The sequence below is a fragment of the Podarcis gaigeae genome (genome assembly GCF_964106915.1).
Source record: "Podarcis gaigeae genome assembly, chromosome: Z".
Lineage (NCBI taxonomy): Eukaryota > Metazoa > Chordata > Lepidosauria > Squamata > Lacertidae > Podarcis > Podarcis gaigeae.
In genome coordinates this window covers 22,563,962-22,585,818 of record NC_139691.1, presented here as the reverse complement: position 1 = coordinate 22,585,818, position 21,857 = coordinate 22,563,962, and the positions used below count along the sequence as shown (strand labels likewise).

Genomic DNA, 21,857 nt, shown 5'->3' with positions numbered 1-21,857 from the left:
CCATTACCCCGCTAATCCAAGTGGCATTTGCAAAAGCACCCTATGATCAAATGTTGGGATTAAGCAGTGTGCAACTAACATGGAGAACGGGGGCAGGGGAGAGATTACACTACCCTACCCCAAAAATGCATTTTCCTCAAAAATTCAGCCGGCTCCCACCAGGAATGAGGTTCCCACCAGGTACCAGGCAAGCCTGTCTTTCTCACGTTCCCCAAACTTATCCCTATAGCTCAAGAATCTTCAAAATTTCTAATAGCTGAGGCACACTCTTTTGTCTGAATCAAAATAAGAGACATAGTTCACTCCCAAAAGTGTGTAAGAGAGTAAGAATGAGCATAGCAGGAGTCCACCAAGCAGCCTAATCTGATTGTGTGATCTGATCTCACACACACACACACACATCCCCCCCCCGAAGGAAAGCAGAGCAGAAACAGTTATGCAGACAGGTATAAAACAGGCAGCCTGCTCTGAAGATGGGGACCTTGGACTTAAGAACATAACAGCTGGATGGATCGTTCTGGTGACCCATCTAGTTTAGCATCTTGTTCTCACTGTTGTTGACCAAATGCCTGTGGGAAACCCTCAAGCAATACCAAGCAGAAGAGCCCGCTCCCTTTCTGTGGGTTTCCAGCAACTAATATTCAGAAGCCTTGCTGCTTTCAACTGTGGAGGCAGAACATAGCCATTATGGCTAGTAGCCATCAATAGTCTCTGCCCCATGAATCTGTATGGTGTTCTTTTAAAGCCATCTAGGTTGGTGACCATCACTGCCTCCTGTGGGACTGAGTTCCACAGATTAACTACGAACTGTGTAAAGATGTATTTCCTTTTATGTTTTCCTGAATCTTCCAACATTCAACAATTCCCTTTCATTTCTCACAGCTCAGTTTGGGAATAGTCTATCTTGTGGAAAATATGTCTGGCAAACTAACATGAAATAACAGAAATTTGTTTCCTCCCTCCCAGGAATCAAAACAAGCTCAGTCAGTCAGTAAGAACACGATGCCACAAAAAGATACATAAATGATATTTTAGTATTGAAATGCATGTTGCAGATGGCACACCAGATGAGGGTCGATTCATTATTCACTCTTCTTGCAATGATGGCATCTCTCATTTTAGCTCCGCTATTTCCTCTCATTTTACTCACAAGCAAAGTTCTATGTTGTCTCCTGACTACGAACCCTGCATGAGCGAACTTTGCTAAAGTGACACTTAATGAATGATGCAGCCATGACTTGGTGTGCACTCTGCAGCATTAGCCAGGATCAGCAATCCTTGCAGTAAACAAGTAAGGAGCCAGTGGCAGAGCAACATCTTGCAACCAAACAGGGCTAAATGAATACTGGCCAAGAAAAAAACAATATATGTAGTATTTCATTAAAATTAATCAGGACAGAAATGATCAAAACAGGCCGCACTCATTATAATCCAAAGTATGAATTAGATGTAAAACTCAGCATTTGTCTAACTTTCCATCTGATTTCATAAGATTATTATCATTATTGCTATTAAAAGCATGTATTAGCTGCTTCTCCAATGCTTTCAAAAATGAATTCAATGAATGCAAACACATTTCAACAGCAGGTCAAAAGAAGGAAAGACAGACAGACAGACAGACAGACAGACAGACAGACAGACAGAAGAACAGCAGCAGCAGTAGCAAAGAACACAAACCATTCAAAACGGAAGGACAAGAAATGCACTTTCCACGCGTGCACTCACACGCACACGCACACGCCCCTCTGGAGAGCCAGAAAAGGGGAAATATGCTCTCTCTCTCTCTCTCTCTCTCTCTCTCTCCTTATATACAGATAATTTTGATATTGCAGGACAGATATAGATTAGCCACCGTCATAATTTCCCTTCCCATTTTTGAAACAACTTTTGTCATAATATAAAATTAATATGAAGTCCACCGGTGCAAAGACAAGTTAAATTCTGAGAATCCAAGTAAAGTTGCCTGTGTCATTAAAAAAAATGTATAGGGCCTGGAAATTTTCATGAATGGTGGTGGTGGTTGGTGGTTGGTGGTGATGGTGGTGGTGGTGATGATGACGACGACAATGGCAATAAATGAAATGGACTTGCTATAGTATTGAACCTAAAGACTGCTTCCAAACCTGCCATTTAAGAACCAATTCCCTTCAATTACAACTTCCTTATTTATATAGGTAGGTGTCACAGGTACAGCACGTAACTGAGCAGTGCATTTCAACACACTGCTGCAGCAATCATGGAGGCGATGGCAATCACGCCACTCAGAGAGCATATTGTCCACAAAAATGATGTGGATGGGTGGGGAAAATGGATGTTCTGTGCTGCCCTTGGGGTTCCCAGAAACTCTCAGGATATGACCTTCTTCATATGCAAGGCCTCATAGAGCTATTTCAGTTGGGTACACATGCTCTCCTTCCTCTTACCTTTTGAAATAATTTCAGCACATTTTTTCTTTCTCTCCACAGTTGCGTCTGCAGACCTCTCTCCTCCCAAGGTTCACTCTCCTGGCGCCCGTCTTTGGGCAGGCAAAGAGAAGAGTGGAAGGATTTTCAGCAACTGACGTAAGAAGGCTGAAGATGACTGTAAAATAAAGGCAAGCAGGTTAGTGCAAAAATGCCCGTGCTCTGCTTACATATCAAGCTAAATTAAATTAGTGGCATCTACATAAGTGCCTCCTACTGTTTTTATTCCTACATACAAATACCGGATCTGTCAACTCAAGTGCAGTTATCATGGAAGCAGCACCAGGGGGGCTGGGGAAGAGGAGAAAAGCCAAAGTAATTTGTAAAATTAAAAAATCCATTAAATAGCAAAAGGATTCCAGAATGTTACCTTGGTTTCATTCAGGAGAGAAGGTGATCTACCCACATCACCTGGTGTTCAGAAGCGGCACTGGCTCTGACTGTGGAGGCAGAATATAGCCACCATGGCTAGCAGCCATTGATGTCCAACCCTCTTTTAAAGCCTTCACTGCCTCCTGTGAGTATGAGTTCCACAGTTTAACTATGCACTGCAAGAAGGGTCCATGGAAGAATTCTGTAAGAGTTTGAACCCCTCTGTCATTCCTTGGGGTGGAATGTATCTTGACTGGGCCAGTAACTTTTGTCCATTATTCCGTTGACTCCCAGTTTTATGCCTGTTCGGTGATGAAGTCATCTATTTTCTTATTGAAAGTTATTTCACAGCAAGTGCTGCTCAACAGTAGAATGGACGCTTTCAGAAGGTGACGGGCTCTCCTTCCTTGGAGGTTTTTTAAACAGAGGTTATCTGTCCATCTGTCAGGGATGTTTTAGCTGTGATTCCTGCATTGGAGGGGGGGGTGGATTACATGACACCTGGGGTCCCAACTCTACAGTTCTGTGATTTCATTTTGCTCCTGGTCCACCTTCTTCTGATCTCTCCCTCTTTTGTCATTTTATTTGGGGATGCAGATTATGGCAAGGTTAGAAGAAACGTGTCACTGACAGGAGCAGCAGAAACATGTATTTACGCAGCTCAGTGGGTGATCCTGGGCTGTTCACTGTCCCTTAGTCTTCACCTTCCTCACAGAGTTGTTGTGAAGATAAAAAGGGAAGGGGTAAGCCATGTACACCACCTTGAGCTCCTCAGAGAAAAGGTGAGATATAAATGTAATAAATATTCAAAATGAGCTAAAATTTCAAAGTGAATTTTCACAATGAAATTCAAATATAATTATTTATTCAAGTACTTTTCACAATGAAATTCAAATATAATTATTTATTCAAGTACTTCCCATTTATATTCCCCTCACAGTAATTGGCAAGCTATGTTTAATAAGTTCATTTTTTATCCAGGAGATCTTAACTGGCCCATTGAGGAGCGAGGGAGGTATGGCGGTGGGGGCAGATATTATAGGCGAAGGGGTTTGAGATACAAAGATGCTCATATCCCTTCCAAACTGTGCCCCATCCCAAGGGATGAAGGTAGGGTGAGCAAGGATTACCTACGTCCATCATTGCTGCTGTGCAATGCCAGGTCTATAGGCAACAAAACCGATACCCTGCAAAACATTTTTTTACCTCACATGGGATTGACCTGGCTTGTGTGATGGAGACTTGGGTGTGCGAAGGTGAAACAGTCACCTTGCATGAGATGGTGCCCCCGGGTTTCTCCGTCCTTCACCAATTGCGGACTGTGAGTCTGGGGGGAGGGGTGGCATTGTTAATCCAAGAGGATTGCTCTTTCAGGGCTCTACCAGCGCCATCAATCTCTGGCATTGAATGTGTTGGCCTAGTGTGGGGCACCAAGGAGAACCTGGCTGTCTGGCTGGTGTACCAACCACCTAGTGCACCAGCAGCCACCTATCAGGCTTTCTGGAGGTGGTGGCAGGCTGAGCCCTGGAGTTCCCTAACCTATTGGTTTTGGGGGACTTCAATGCCCATGCTGATGCCACCCCCTCCTCATGGGCTCTGGACCTGGTGTCCTCCAGGGTGACACTAGGACTCTCCCAGTTTGTTTTGGAGCCCCAAACATCAAGCTGGCCACACACTGGATTTGATCTTTGGCGCAGTTATAGATGTGATGATGTCCTCCCCTGTAGAGCTGCCATGGTCTGATCACTAAGTTCTGAAAGCCAGGATTGACTTCTGCACACACACACCCCACTGCTTGGGTGGCGAGCTGATTTAGGTTCGCCCATGGAGGCTGATGGATCCTGATGGATTCCATCAGGCCTTGCGGGACCCTGCTTCCCCTGGCGGCTCATTAGATGAGCTTGTTGAGAGCTGGAATAACTGGCTCTTGGCAGCCATCAATGAGATCGCACGTAGGCGCCCTCTGTGACCCCGCCAAAACCCGTCCCCTTGGTTTACCAAGGAGCCAATATATATGTTCCTAAACTGACCCGGCATATTTCCCCAAGTAGTGGACAAGCCACATTCACACCATACATGATATCACCGTACATCTATGATACCACTTTAAACAGTCATGGCTTTCCCCAAAGAATTCTGGGACCTATCATTTGTTCTGAGAGTTACTAGGAGACCCCCTGTTCCTGTCCCAGAGCTACAGACTCCAGTGGGGTTTAACAGTCAATGCTTCTCTCAAGGAACTCTGGGAATAGATTTCCCTTGATTTGGAAACTATACCTCTGTTGAAGCAGCCTAGATTACTGCAATCTAATTTTTGTAGATGTTTCCACAACACAATTAGGGTCTCTTATTTGCTCCTATAATTTGGAATGGATACTATTTTTGATTGCAGTTATGTATATTTTTAAAAATAAAACAAAAAAATCCTCACCAAAGCTTCAGTGTTCAAAGACTCCAAACCAAAATTTCCTACCTTTCTGACATCTCTTGCTACTGGTTTGCTCCCTTTGTTTACATACGTAATCAGGTTCTCTGTGCAGGACCCTGTGATATCCCTGTTGAATTATGCAGAACTGGAGACTCATAAATAATGGTTCGCTGCAGCACAAACAGTGGCGATCTGTCACGTGCCTACATAGTTCTCTGAAAGAGCTCTTGAAATTCTCCACAAAGCTTGGAGCTTCAAGCAGCTGCTTGGCATAAGCAAAACCAAACCTGAATGAAGACAACCCTGGTTGATTTGCTCATGACCACTCAGAAAAGTAATGGGCAGAGCTGGGAAAAGAGCCCAAGATGCTTTGAGAACAACAGATAAGGTGCCGTGCAGATGCACCCTGGCATATTGCTGGTTGCCTTTAAGCAGAAGTGTTATTATTAGCAACATCATCACTTTCTACTCTTGCTGCAATAAATGGTGTGTATTTGGCTTTGCATCTACCCTGAGGTAAAGACAATGCTTGATGGTATCTTTAGAACAGCTTCCCCCCAATTTTTTTTAGTTTAGAGAAAAGGCGAATAAAAGGTGACAATGACAGAAGCTGAAAAACTGGTGCATAGGATGGAGAATGGAGATAGAGAAGGGTTTCTTTCTCCCTGCTCCCCCTTCTTTTGTAGCACTATAACTCATGGTCATCCAATGAATATGACTTTTGGAAGATTCAGGACAGAGAAGAGCAAGTACTTCTTAACACATCACATAGTTAAACTATGGAACTCACTCTCATAAGGCCACCAACCTAGATGGTGTAAAAAAAAAAAAGGATTAAACAAGTTCATGGAAGGTAAGGCTCCATCACTGGCTAGTAACCAGGGTGGCTATGTTCTGCCTCCATGGTTGGAGGCAGAAACGCTTCTGAACACCACTTGCTAAAAACTACAAGGGGGAGAGTGCTCTTGTTCTCGGGTCCTGCTTGCAGGTTTCCTCTTGAGGTATCTGGTTGGCTACTGTGAGAACAGGATGCTGGACTAATGGGACATTGGCCTAATCCAGCAGGCTCTTCTTATGGTTTTGTGGGGGGGGGGGTTGGTAAAGTTTATTATTATTTCATGTTATAATGTATATGAAACAGAGAACAATTATAACAAATGAAAATTAAAAGATGAAAAACAGGCATTTAGAATGAGTAGCTGCATATGAATTACAATAACGAGGCCCAAATAAGGACTATCATTATCCGATTATTAAGTATAGTTCCAGGTTTGCCAGGTCTTCTTATGTTCTTAACCTGATTGCCCTGCAAATGCATTGGACTACAGCTTGCATCGGGCCCAGCCAGCATGGAGAGGAAGGCAGACTTCACTAGCAAAGAATCCCTCCTTGCCAACGGTTGCCATGTTGTGCTGCCAGCCAAGTCCAGATGCTGCTGAGTGTAGTCAGAAGCCTCTGGACCTCATGGTGGAGCAAGAACAGGTCCCTCATGTTCCAAAGGGATTTTCTGGAAGTAGCTCAGGGAAGGTTAACCTTTTGCCAGGTAAGGCCAGGTGCTTCTGATAAAAGAAGGAAACAAGGACCTAGCTCAACCTTGAGCTGAGCCACCAACTCACTAGCAATGCCCACACTCTCAGTTCCCCTCTTTGTAAGATCATAGAGCTGTAGAGTTGGATGGGGCCCAAAATAGAAGGGGAAGCTCAGCTCTTGTCCAATTCACCAATTCATCGTCCTCTTCCTAATTGCCTGGGGCAGATTCTTTAGTCTCTGTGGGTGATCAGGACAGTATCTGTTTAGGAGCCTGAGTTAGACAACCAGATGGGCAGCCATTCTGTGTTTATACAGCACCAGAGCTGAAAAAATAGGTGCCCCAGCACATTTTAGATACATTAGTTTTATTTTACAGGTGCACAAAAATGGCTCCATTTTTTTTCTAAACTGGGGGCAAAATTAGCCTCCCAAGCAAAAGCTAGAAAGTGCTGTTGTCATGAAGAAGGAGGGCCTCCAGAAGATAGAGACAACTCAAAAACATCCTGAGGTTTAAGCATTCTGTGTCAGCTCAACACACAAGGGAAATAACCCTTTAATCCTGTGCACTGTGTTTCGTTTACTGCAGTGTTATCCTGCATGAAGACATTATGAAGGATATCCCTAGAGAAATTTAAGGCACAAAAAACATCCTGAGTTTGAACTTAATTCTACCATTCCAAAAAGGCTGTAAGCAATGGCAGATGACCTTTAACATCATTCACTTGTCAAGAGCTGCTCTGCTTCATAATGCCACACCAAATTATATATTGCTCCCTTCTCACTCTTGCAGGCTTTGCTTTTGGTTGGGACTTTAAAATATTTATTTTCATTCATCAGGAGTGCCTGCCATTGCTGTTATTGACAATGCACTCCCCTTTTAAAAAAAAGTCCCCTCAAGTCCCCACAAAGCGGGGATTAGATCTTTTAAAAAGATAACAGAAAGAATTTAGCAAGTCACTAAATTTATTTCCAAAAGGGGCTCAACCTGTCTTATACTTCTGCATGCTAATGTGAATAGCTAACCGCAGTTAAAAATCGTGAGCTGTACACTGAGTTGAAGAGAGAAAGTGAACCTTTCGGGTTTGCAGGGAATGGGATCTTGATTCAAGTGAGATTTGCATTTTGATCCTAAATGGGATTGCAAATATGCTTAGTAAAAATAAATTAAAATACACTGTAATTATCCTATGACAAGTGCTTGATTGCGCTTATTCCATCATCTAAGCGTGATTTTTGCTAACCTTCTTGTAATTGTTGATGCCGGTGCAAAACCCTGAATGATTACTCCCCAGCCTTTTTTCTTTTTGTAAGGCTCTTATGCTCATAGTTCAAGATTAAAAGGTCCTAATATTTAAATGTGTTGAGCATCTGGGGGCTGGGGCTGAGCACCCTCAGCTCCCTGCCACCCCAAATGCTGTCATCATTGAGAAAAGAAGGGCACTCAACGTCTCAGAGCAGCAACACCACCTAAATGCAAATTAAGGACAGGTGGAAAATTTATCCCCTTTGAATGGAAGATGATATCAAGCCATATTTCCTAGTGCCAAAACCCCTCACCTGTGGCTGAGGATTCAAAAAGGCACGTGTTAGCAATAAGCCAAGAGCAAAGGAGATGACAGATGAAACAAACAGAGAGGAGATTGCAGCTAAAATGTCATAGGGCCATGACTACCAGTGGCATAACAAATTAATATTTGCTGGGATTGAGGCCAAACCCTATGCTAAGGGCAATTAATATAGAATTACAGGACAACAAAAGAAATTTAAAACAGGTCTACCATCTACTTCAAACTGGCCTAAAGACCATGAAGCCTCCAGCTGCCCTATTTCTGCATCCTGCCAAAAACCAGAGAAGAGGATGCAGTTCAAAAGCATGTCAAAGTGCAAATAGAAAAATAGGCGGGAAGGTAAATGGTGTTTCTGTGCGCTGCTCTGGTTTCGCCAAAAGTGGCTTAGTCATGCTGGCCACATGACCCGGAAAAACTGTCTGCAGACAAACAGACTCCCTTGGCCAGTAAAGTGAGATGAGCGCCACAACCCCAGAGTCCTTCACAACTGGACTTAACTGTCAGGGGTCCTTTACCTGTACCTTTTAATTTCAATATGAGTAGGAAAATGAGAGTACCCCTAAACATTTTTTAAAGGAAAAAAGCACTATCCAAACCTAAATAGGTTTTCCCACATCCCTCAATACCCTCCTGGATTCTAGGGGAAGGTCTAGATGTTATATTCACTATGCAGATTGGAGTGCCTGAGGTGAGCTTCCCACTTTGGATTTGTAGGATTTCATTAGAATTCACCCTCTCAATTCTGCCCATCAGCTAGCAAAGATGAGTTCAGCAATACGAACTGGCAGCAACTCAGCTCTTTAATAATAATAATAATAATAATAATAATAATAATAATAATAATAATATTTATACCCCGCCCATCTGGCTGGGTTTCCCCAGCCACTCTGGGTGGCTCCCAACAGAACATCAATAGTGATAATAAAAAAGCAACAACATCAAACATTAAAAACTACCCTAAACTTAAAGCATATGAAGATGGTTGACTAATTTGTGTGTTTACAGAAGGGTCTCCACAAGTTAAATTGGGACCTCTAAGGAGCCTCATATGGTCCCACACCCCTTAAGTTTTAACACCTCTGAGGTGTTAAAATGTAAGGGATGTGGGACCATATGAGGCTCCTTAGAGGTCCCAATTTAACAGCATCAGTGTGCAGAGCGGTTTACAGAGTACAGAATGTGTTCAGGGTCAGTTACGCTGACAATTAAAACAGCAAATTCAACTACAAATCAGTGACAGGCAAATTCAACAACAATGAATAATCTTAAAACACAATGTGACACTCATTAGGTATGAGGCTAAGAAATACCAAAAGCTGGGAGACAACTGGAAATTGCAGAGTTTGGAGAAAATGAAGGATAAAGTGCGAGACTGGTTACACTACGCTCAGATTAAAGAAGTCTTTAAAAATGACAAAAAGTTAGGGTTCCAGGTGGAGAAATCGAAATTGGAAACAGAACTGTTAGAACCTAAGACTAAGGTACTTTCAAGAATGTATAACTTGCTGTTAAAATGGAACACACAAGATGAAATGGTTAAATCGGCTATGATAAAGTGGGCACAGGATATCGGGTATAATATCATGTTTGAGGACTGGGAAAGGTTGTGGACCACTGGGTTGAACTTCACTGCATGTAATGCTTTGAAGGAAAATGTAATGAAAATGATATATAGATGGTACATGACCCCAGTTAAACTTGCCAAAATATACCATTTGTCTGATAACAAATGCTGGAAATGTAAAGGAAATGAAGGAACTTTCTTTCACCTCTGGTGGATGTGCCCTAGAGTGAAGGCTTTCTGGGAAATGATATATAATGAATTGAAAAAGGTATTTAAGTATACCTTCCCTAAGAAACCAGAGGCCTTCCTCCTGGGTATTGTCAGCCAGAGGGTGATAAAGAAGGACAGAACTTTTTTCCTGTATGCAACAACGGCAGCAAGGATACTCATCGCTAAGCATTGGAAAACTCAAGATCTACCCACACTGGAAGAATGGCAGATGCAACTGATAGACTATATGGAACTGGCTGAGATGACCGGCAGAATCCGAGACCTGGGAGAGAAGAAGGTTGAAGAAGACTGGAAGAAATTTAAGATTTATTTACAAAAATATTGTAATTTGGTTGAATGTTAAGAAGGATGCTAGATCATAAATAATTGAGCACCACTAAATTAGATGGAATTAGGATGATAAGTGAGATTGAGGAAAATATAAACCTTTTGGAGATTTATTATATTATATTGAAAAGAGCGGGACATAAGAACGCAAACAAGATGATAAATTGCTGGTAAAAATCTATACTGATGTAAGTGGGAGCGGGAGACGTGAGGGAGTCCAAAGAAGCTATGAAACCATGTTATGATATATGTTATATTGTTTATTATTTTTGCATTTGTATTTAAAAACTTTAATAAATATTTTATTTAAAAAAAAAGAAATACCAAAAGCTGGAATAAACAGATTTAAATTAGAAGCCAGCATGAGTACGTAGTGACAGGGCAGATCTCAGTGGATTTTGTTTCGTTTTTTGCATACTACTGAGTATACTTGTTACCCAAATTCTAAGAAAATCCAAGTCAGTAACGATACCAACTAAGCATGAGGTAATTTCTTTATACTGAATAAAATGTACCCCTAGACTCAGGGGAAGAGCAGGAATAATCCGCAGCCACATTCTTCAGTTTTCATTGCTGCCATTCTGGAATTTTTTTTTACACCAAGGACAGCACGCAATTTTTGTGAGACACTAAACTGAAAGTTAAAATTAAATGCCCCCAAATATGAAAAAGAGCAGACGATTTCTTCACAAACTGCCTAATAACAACAACACCTCCCCGCTGTAAAAAAACATCCTTCCGCTGTCCAAAAATGCAAGTAGATATATAATGGCTATTCACTGCATCAACATCAAATTGTGTATGTTTTTGCACATTTATAATCAAGTTTTATTGATGATGATTCCATAAATTTTATCTAGTTGTTCACTGCAGCTATTTGTTTCCAAGGTAACAAATGCACTTCGCTCAAGAGACACAGTAAATCATGATTGTTCTAAATTTGGGGGTCCTTGGCCCTTTGCACTGTGGAATAAATGTATCTCTCACTGCAGAAAATGATGCCAACATCACTTAAGACTGCAGCAATTAGCTTCAGTTTTGTTCAGATTTTTATAATTAAAAACACACATAGACATGAAGCTGTGTCACTGGAAAACAAATGCTGCAAAAACCACAGTTCCTGGATTTCTGGTGCCTTCATAAATGTTTTCATTCGTTCCCCCAACAAATGGCTGGTCAGCCATTGCATTTGTTAGGAGGCCCACTGGGTGCCAAAACCAATCATTTCAAGTCCAACCCTCCAAAATTGTTAGCTAGTAAGTTTCGTAGCCACAGAAGCACCTCCACACCACTTTTGTCTCCGAGTTGGTGAATCAGGGGCCAGGAACCTCTTTTCAGGGGCCTAGATTTGGAGCAAAGTTCTTTAGTTGCTGACCATTTATGTGCACATGTCTATGCTATTGATGACTTTTTTTAAAGTTCTTGAAGCAATTGGGTTCACCGGTAAATCCAATTTTGGGTATGTCTCCATCCATATTATCATATGAGAGAATTTAGCATGACTGTATTGTGCCATTTATGACAGAGTTACAGACTGTGCAACTGCTATCTATGTGACCCCCTATATTTACAATGAAGCCTAGGCAAGATCAGTTCAAAGCACCAGAACCTGAATTCAGGATCAGGAAACACATCCTGGACTAAAACATGGGATTTTGACAGAGCAATAGCGTTACGCCTGTCAAAGAGGTTTAACACTAAATGTTATAGTGGGATGAACACAAAACTTTTATAAAGCTTTGTTTCCATGGTATATACTCTGGAAGGAAAGAAGTAAGGGTGGGTTTCTGGGAGATGTCATGAGATTGACATTGGATTTTTGCACGTCTGATGTGGTGCTAAATAATACAGTGGTACCTTGGGTTGCATATGCTTCAGGTTACATACGCTTCAGGTTACAGATTCCGCTAACCCAGAAATAGTGCTTCAGGTTAAGAACTTTGCTTCAGGAAAAGAATAGAAATTGTGCTCCGGCGGCACGGCAGCAGCAGGAGGCCCCATTAGCTAAAGTGGTGTTTCAGGTTAAGAACGGTTTCAGGTTAAGTACAGACCTCCAGAACGAATTAAGTACTTAACCCGAGGTACCAATGAACAGAATTTGGGGGTATATATATGCAGGTAATTGGTGTTGTGTCTGGAGATATGTTGAATTGCACTCCACATGCTGCCCTTCCCAATGATTTAAGGCAGGATAGTTGGGGCTGAAACTGAAAAGTGAGCAGGCCAGAGTTATTCCCTCCCCCCCAACTCACCCCAGTTACACAGAATACAGAAAATCCCACAGTCACATTTCCACACAAATAACCCCCACAAGAGGGAAGGAGGCAAGTTTCCAAATGTTTATGTTAAAATTGCTAATATTTAAACAAAAAAAGGATCACAAAAAGCCAACCCTAAACTGTATGCCTGCTGAAAAGGATAAAGGTAAAGGGACCCCTGACCATGAGGTCCAGTCGTGACCGACTCTGGGATTGCGGCGCTCATCTCACTTTATGGGCCGAGGGAGCCGGCGTACAGCTTCCGTGTCATGTGGCCAGCATGACTAAGCCTCTTCTGGCGAACCAGAGCAGTGCACAGAAACGCCACTTACTTTCCCGCTGGAGCGGTACCTATTTATCTACTTGCACTTTGACGTGCTTTTGAACTGCTAGGTTGGCAGGAGCTGAAAAGGATATTAGTTCACAAAAAATGTATGTATAATAAATATGTTAAGTCTGTAAAGCACCACAAGACTCCTTGCTGTTCTTGCTCTAATTAAAAGTGCTGATTTTGTCCTATAAAGCCTTAAATGGCCCAGGGACTGCCTCTCCCCATATGAACTAACCCAAACCATGAGATCATCATCTGAGACACTTTTTTGTGTGCCTCCTACATGAGAGGTCCAAAGAGTGGCAACATGAGAATGGGCGTTTTCTGTGGTGGCTCCCTGCTTGTGGAATGCTCTCCCCAGGGAGGCTTGCCTGGCACCAACCTTCCTTTTTAATCAGGATTTTAACCTTTGCTTTTACCTATCTATGGCCTTTTAGAGTGGGTGGGATGTTTTAATGTATTTTTTTCCCCTTCTGGTTTTAATATGCTTATGTGTTTTCATTTCGTAAGTCATGGTAAAAAAGTGACTAATTGCCATGAGTTGCCACGGCAAAAAGTGACTAATAATAATAATAATGGCAATAGGGTGAGGAGGAAGAGCATAAGATCATATTCAAAATCCAGGTGCAAGGCATACGTGTTGAGTTTGCATTAAGGATATGAACTTTTGTTTCTGGGATTAGAATTTCTGTATCCTTTCAGATGCTCAGATGATGCCATGCCTTGTTTTCCAGCCAGACCCCAGGAAGAGTCAGGTTCAGGCCCTCACACAGACTCCTCAGATGCAAAGCTGTGCAAGTGCCCTGCCAAAATTGCAATGTGACATCAAAGCTACAAATGATAAACACCCATATGTTTTAGGCATATGGTCTTAATCATTAATGATACACCCTAACCTTGATCTCCTAGGTAACTTGGATTTTAAAGTGCAAGGTTACAGGAAGAGGAGGGGAGTGCTCCAGCTTTGGGTAAGAGAAGTAATTAAAAGAGAAAAAATGTAGCAACTGTATACACCGATAGTAATCAGAGATGACAGTCAACATTTCCGTAGGCTTCCTGACCTGCAATTTCAGATATTAAACTGCTAATCCTATGAGAAAATAATTACTTATGAACAGGCGTAGGTTTCTGGTGTGTTGTTTTTTTTATAAGTAGCAAGAAACTTTTTAGCCCATGGAGGCGGAGCATGGGCTTGGCATTCACGGGTGGATGCACAAGGTCTTTCGCCCACTATATGAATACAGCTCTGTGACTTCTCTTTCACACATGCAAACACCTGAAGGGCTGCACTATGGAAGACGGAAAAAAGTTGATCCTTACTGTTCCAAAGCCTAGGACCCAGAGCAATGGATCCACATCGCAAGAAAAGAGATCACAACTCAACCTTGCGGACAACCTTTTGACGGTAAGAGCTGTTTGACAGTGGAACAGGCTACTCCCCTTCCTTGGAGAGTTTTAAACAGAGGTTGGATGGTTATATGCCAGGGACTCTTTAGTTGTGATCCCTCCGTTGTAGAAGCCTGAGCGAAATGGCCCTTGGGGTCCCTTCCAACTCTACAGTTGTATGATTCTATATGTACTGGATCAGCCCTTTGGTGTTGCCTCTCCCTTCATGCCCCAAGTGAACTCATCACCATATATGCAGTGTGTATGGCTTTATCCACATTTATGCTTACATTTCACCTGAGCAAAAGAAATTGATCTTAAGTTGCAAAATTGATTTGTGGATCAGGGCAAGTTAGGTGGGTGGGTGCTGTTACAGCAACGTTTCAATAAAAAGTAGAGGTAATAAGTAAAGCCTTGCAACTAAATTGCTGGTGCACGGAGTGCTTCTGCATGTATTCCCCATGTTAATTTGGGTGGTTTGGGGGGGGTGGCATATTTGGGTCCAGTCCCTGTTCTGTTTGATTTCTTCATTGGTTTTCAGCTGTGCCCCTGGAGATAGTTAAAAATCGCTTCTCAGTGTGAACTAGGAAGTGGCAGCCCATGCTGTTTGTGCGCAAGCTCTGCATCAAAACTGCAAAGCAAAACCAAATCCATCCAGTGCACTTTTTTACTGTACAATATGCTTCATTGTAACAGTTTGGAAAAGGTAAAACAACAAATGACACTAGGGGGTTGTTGTGCCATCTCCTGAGCCACCCTGAACAAGTAAGAGCCAGGCTGGCTCACTCTGACCACAGTGCCACTGGTTGTGGGGTACTCTCCTGTTTGGTGGGGAGAAGACTGATTGCTGTAGACTGCAGCTGCAACCATGTCTACAAAAGTTGAACTATTCCAACACCACTGCAGTTACTGTTACATAAAGCAGCAAAAACGTAGGCTTATCTTTCATGGCTGAAATCATTCTTTGATGGGGAATTTTGTGACCTACACAAGAAACAACTGGGGCAGGGGCAGGTCTTAATTGCACTTCTTTTCGGCTGAAGCTGCAGAAACCAGAAGCGGGTAATGCCATCTGCTGGTTGCAATGCTTTTCTTCTAGAAGAAGAAGAAAAAGAAGCTGGTACTCACCATGAAGTTGGCACAGTACATGCCACACTTTAAACCAGTGCTTTTCTTTTAGAAAAGAAAAAGGTCTTATCGAGTAATATGGGAAGTCACAGGAAAATATGAATGGTATGATGTTCTTAAGATGTATTATGTGAAAACCTAATAAAAATTTGATTTAAAAAAAATAGAAAAAAGGTCCTGATACTGCATACCCATGGTAAACCTGATACAGGGTACCCTGATACTGAGTACCCCCAGGAAAAAAGCACTGGCTGGTTTATATGCACCCAGACTTTCAGCTGTCACCTGCTGGAGAGGTTTTTGTATCTCCATGGAACATCTCCTTGGCCACATCCTGGAACTACATATTTTATTTCATACAATTTATACACCGATTGTAAAAACAACAACAACCAACAACAACCCCAAAAGCAGTTTACATAAAAAGCTAAAATAAAATTATCTGTAGGAGGAACTAATAACAATTTAAGGCTTACAAAAAGTTTGTTTAAACAAACAATAGACCAACAGAAGATTAAATCTCGCATCAACGTTGTGAACAACTTTTTAATTTGAGGATTCAGTATTTCACTGGCACAGCTAAATCGTGAGAGGAGGTGAACTGTTTCAACTTTAGGGTTTGCCGTATGTGCTACTGCAATTGTTTGTTGACTTGACTTGATTTATGGGCAGGGTGTGGGGTGTGGAACTGCCTGCAACTGGAAATAAGTTTTCTGTTTGTTAGGTTCATTGGCAAAGGAAGTGTAGGTGTAAATAATACATGAATTCAAAAACTTGTGTCAGGTTTTATGGCTTAATTTCTAAATAAGAGATATGGAGTCAATCTTGTCTGAAAATTGTGCTTGGACCCACTTACATGGAAGCTCTTTCCCAGTTCACAGATGTGCAGAGAATAATTAATTTTTCTCTCTCTTTTCAGGGAGAGGAGAAGAAAACGACCCTCTGCACAACAGTAACAGCACACATTACTATGTAAGTGCTGTACAAGCCCTATTGTGATGAAAACAGGTTAGAAATTGCAGCAATGTTAGGTTTAGACTTTGCCTCATCTTACCATTGGTGAAGGGTCCTATTTTGAATGTTCCTCACCAGACATTAAACTCCCCCACATTTAGTAAAGCAGCACACCAAAAACAGAATATACACTAAGACTCTCTCTTCTGTGTGCTAGTTTGCTACAAGCAATGTGTTTAGGGGTTACAGATGGGGTGCAGAATTAAAAAAATTAAAAAGCACATAGTAGAAAATTATGCCATTTCATTCTGCACAATTATTTTACTTATTTAAAAAGCTTATACCTTGGCCTGTCCTAAAAACAGTCTTAACACCAGCTCTTATTCTGGTGCCAAGATTGATCCGGAATCTAATCTACTGCATTTAATCACTTACTTTCTGCTGCCTGGTCTAGTTTTTATTTTATTTTCCTGCTGCAGACATTATTCCCCAAATAATTAACGGAGACAATATTCCCAAAGTCAATGCCCACTTTTTTATAATTTGCAAATGCACACAAGAAAACGAAGCTTTCTGCTTTGATTAGGGGTGCAGGTGCACATATATTAAATGTTTTGCAACAAGTAATTTGCAATGCTCAACTAGTGCGATGAAGTCAAGCACCTCACCCAGTACTCGGCTGTTATGCCCATTGATTTGAAAATGTCTCCCTAATGCACTTATGCAGTTCATAAATGCAAGGACGCTTCTTTAACCCCTGTAGCTATTGATCAGGTTCCTTAAGCTTGCAGTCTGATCATGCGTGTGAATAAACCTTATGGTGAACAGCAAGAAAGAGGAAAAACTAGAAGCAAAACAAATAATAAAAAGATAACCAAGCAATAAGCTTTTTGTAAATCATGGTTATTTTTTTTAAAAGGCCATATTCCTTATTTTTAATTCATCAAACTTTTTGAGAGTTCTGAATATCTGATGCTTGAAATCATTCCCTGCAGTAGGAAATTTGGGTGGCTGGTTATCCAGCCATTTAGAAACACTTTGGGCCACCCAGAAAAGGGGAGTTGTTTCTACATATTCCGGGGGGTTTATATATGTACAGTGGGATGGAAGTGCATAAATTGCAATATCATCCCATCAAAAGTGGCCTGACAAGGGCCCAGGGCTTACAGAAGGTTGAGGGAACAGAGCCAGTGGGAGGGGGTACACCTCCAACTTACTGACCAAATCTGGTCTGCAAAGCTGTTTTCCCTAATCCATGGTCACCTGTCGGGTGTGGAACAAGTACAGGAATGGCTGGATTTGCTGGGGAACACAGCTGTGCAACCAGAAAGCAGGCTTGAAGTCTCTTCCTGTCAGCTGATAAGTGATACTTCAGGGCTGCTGATCAGTGACACTCTTATCAATGCATCATAGATCTCTTTGGAAGCTGTGTGAGGTGCTTTGAAGTCCTGACAATCACCACCTGATATCATTGTAATGTTAGGGGGTTGATGGGAAGATATGAAACCCCCCCAAAAAAAAATTATTCACCTATTCTACCACCCATCCTTGCCATTTCAATGTTATTGTACCAGAAGGAGCAGGAGGATGAGAAAGAAGAGAAGGAGAAGGAGAAGGAGAAGGAGAAGAAGAAGGAGAAGGAGAAGGAGAAGGAAGAAGAAGAAGAAGAAGAAGAAGAGGAGGAGGAGGAAGAAGAAGAAGAAGAAAATGAAGAGGAAAGGGAGGAAGAAGAGAAAGGAAGTTGTTATGGTGGTGATACTTTAAGATGGGTATTGCCAAGCAACAAGTAAACATAACTTCAGGTCTTAGATGAATCTGAAGACACACAGGAACACAATTACGACAATCCTCTTTTCCTTTAGGATTACATTTTCCCCTTACCCAGCTTCTGCCTTGTGCAAAGAGAAATAATGCAAAAACATAACATGATGGCACTTATGGCTCCTTGTGAATGAATCCCGTGGCATATAATTACTTTGAACTAGTTCTCAGGCAGTAGGCCATCATGGTATCAGGGCTAGGGTGCCAGTACAATCTGCTACGGTTTATTGTCCATAAGGGTGGGGTGCGGGAAAGACTCTCCCGTGGTGCATTTTAAGCACTCAGAAATCTTTAGACCCCAAGGCAGCAGTAGTCTTCTAGGCTGCTGTTTGATTTTTGGAGACAAAAGAATTTCCTGACCAAGATCAAAAAGAAACGCAGATAGGTCTTTGAAGTGTCAGGAAATGATTGCTTCTAATCATGGTTCTGTCACCAAGCTTTTCCTTGTAATGATCCTTGACTATGATCCCTAACCTTTGGAGCCAAGCCCTCCCATCTATAAAACATGACCCAATAATTCGAAACCAGCCACAGTTAAATGTTTACAATGATTACTGCAGGAGGGAGCTCCCTCCCCCCTTTAAGGCCACTGCTTAACATTTCCTGTTCTATTTATTTAGTCTGAATCCTATCTCTCAAGTTGGAACTCAAGTTGGTGTACTTGAAGTTCCCAGGTGACATACCACCCAGAATGAGGCCCACTTAACTTCAGCAAGGTGGCTGCAACATGCCCACTTGGAGGGACCATTAGAAAGTCTTGGAATCCCAGGACAGAAGTGGGGTTGCAGGTGAAAGCAGCACTGCCACAACCACATAATCAGCATTCCTCTTCTTCCAAGGCAGTGGTAGCCAATGTGGTGCTCTCCATATGTTGTAGATTGCAACTTCCAACAGCCCCAGGGATGGTGAGACTGCAATCCACAACATAGAGAAGGCACCATAATAGTTACCCCTGCTCTAAGGAGATTAATTTGGGTATTGTAAGGTTGTCAAGGCTACTAATCATGATGGCAGTATGCTACATCCAGGATGGACACTATGTCTATGAATACAGCAGTGGGAGAGGGCTTGTGCTGTGTTCATGCCATTCTCCTGGGCTTTCCAGAGGTGTATGGTTGGCCACTGTGGGAAACAGGAAATGACAGGCTAGATATCATTCATTACATTTACTAAGGGCTGTGTCCCTGCTCGCTCTACTCATGAACCCCCTGGCCAGTCGCTCCATATTAACCACCTAGAGCTTTCTGCTTCCCCACAACATGCAACTATTAAGCTTGCTTTTCACCTCCCCAACCCCATTTTGGAAGTCATTTCCCTTTTCTGCTCTGCAGTCCTACTTTTCACCCATTTTTACCTTCATCCCCATGTCCATGCCTCCTCCTTTTGTGCAACCCACCCCTGTGCACAGACCACCCTCCTGGTGACCTCCTTTGTGTTCCTCCTGCTATGAGCTGCAACTACTAAGCAAACTTTTCACTTCTGCCGAAGTATGTAGCCACCATCCCTTCCTATCCTGCAGTTCCTTCTTTCAATCCCATGCTTCATACTCCCTCCTTTTTTTTAATTAAAACATTTCTTGTTTTACAGAAGTATGTGTAATGTCTCTCGTATTTTTTCCATGTAACATTTTTACAAATCAGTTTCATTTGTTGAGACATTGGGAGGGAGGGGGAGGGGGGAAATGGGGGGGCCGGGTGGTGATGTTTCTATTTTGCTTAATATATGTAGGGTTTGGTGTCAGTGTTGCTTGTGCTGTTCATTTGTGTTCCTTTGGTGGTGAGAGAGGTTGGGGTTGGCCTAGGGTGTGGTTGTTTGTTTGTGATTGGCTGTGGTGATTTTTGTTTTCGTGTGTGAGTGGGGTGGGTGGGTGTTTAGGATCAGGTTAGCCATATTGATTTGTATGCTGTTGGTGGATTATTGTCATTGTCATTGTCTACTTTTTCAAAACTCCATGCCTCCTCCTCTCTCCTATTATGCAACACCCCTTTGCACACACACCCGGGAGGATATATGTTACATTATATATGTTACTGTATCTTTGAAATGAACAGAATGTTAAGAGCTAGGCTGCCAGTTACTGTACCTTGTTCAGTTAAGAGAAGGTTGAGTTCAGCTGATGTGTGTTGTGCATATATGGGTGTTTGCTTGCAAATAAAATACCTGTGTAAATTACTGCATTGGATCTGGTACTTCATGCTGAAGACAACCCTTGATTCCAGGAGTAAAACACACTATGTGGAGGATCTCTCCCACAATTTTAACGTCCCTCCCTTAGGCCATAGCCACCGATGTTGTGCAACCTGCCTTGTCTTTTGTTACTTTCACCCCACTCCACCCCAAATTTGTGCAGATACAGGACTATGATGAGCCCCTGCAAATCCTCTGATGGGGATTATGTAACGACACAATTATTTTATATTCTTGACTAAAATGAGACCACTCTTGCTTTACTCTGTATCAAATGCCTGCTTAGGGGAGAAGATCTTACATGACTTATGTGGGTCATTTAATAAGGCATTTGCACATCACCTTTGTCCTGTGGCTTATAAATCTACTCAGCATCCCTTCAGGTTCACTGGGGACCTTGCTGTCTCGGAAGCGAAAGAAATTTCACCTCCACATCATGGGTGGGAACTGTCAGGCATCGCATCACAATGGGCACAGAATGATGCTTTTTGTTAACTTATTATAATTATATATTAGATGCCTTCCCAGCATTGAAGACATAGTACAATGATGAATCAAAACAAAACCCTAACTCAACAACCAAAAGATGAACAGTAGCAATCAGAACCAACAAAATCAGCTGCCTGGATCAAATGCCAATGGTTGGTGGGCCCTGTAGGAAATGCTTAGGAACCATTATCCTGACAAATGTAGCTGACACTTTCCTAACAAAATGCAGTCACCTGTGTTATGTTGCAAGAACATAGCATTACACTAGGAGACAAGGGACAGAGGATCAGGTGGGTGGGCAGGGGAGGCAGCAATAGTTATCAGAAAAGCAGATAAGTTAAGAGGAGGAGAAAATAAGACCCCTGCGCTTTGCATAAGAACATAGGAAGCTCTTGCTGGTTCAGGAAGCAGGTCCATCTAGTCCAGTGGCCTGTGGCTAAGAACAGACAACCAGCTGTTTCTCAGAAGCTTACAAGCAGGGCTTGGCGGCAACAGCTCTCATCAACCACTAGGACTGATAAATATATTACTAGTTATTAATTTATATTTTGCCTTCTATATGTGACCTCCCACCCATTGCTTTGTTTACCATGATGCCTGATGAAGGAGTCTGGACAACCTGAAATCATGCAAATAATCAATGTGGCATTTAGGTGGGCCAAATGAAGAGGTTGCCTTTGATAACCTTTAATTATTATTATTTATTTATTTTTAATTGTGGGCTGACTTTGCCTTTCATTTATCACACATTTCTCAGGGTTTAGTCATAGATCATTTATACGCTGCATTTCCCACAGATGCATTTGTTCTCAAAGCAGCTT

General features: G+C 42.1%; 1 protein-coding gene across 2 annotated transcripts in view; it reads right to left on the bottom strand.

Moving 5' to 3' along the window:
• The window catches only part of NEXMIF (neurite extension and migration factor), a 220,888-nt gene that overhangs the window by 57,865 nt on the left and 141,166 nt on the right, over positions 1-21,857 (bottom strand). The window contains exon 4 of one of the 2 annotated variants that reach the window (XM_083722039.1): positions 2,424-2,580. The exons of the other annotated variant lie outside the window; for it this stretch is intronic. The gene's annotated coding sequence lies outside the window, so the exon portion shown is untranslated. The remainder of the gene's footprint in view (positions 1-2,423; positions 2,581-21,857) is intronic. 2 annotated transcript variants of the gene reach the window in all.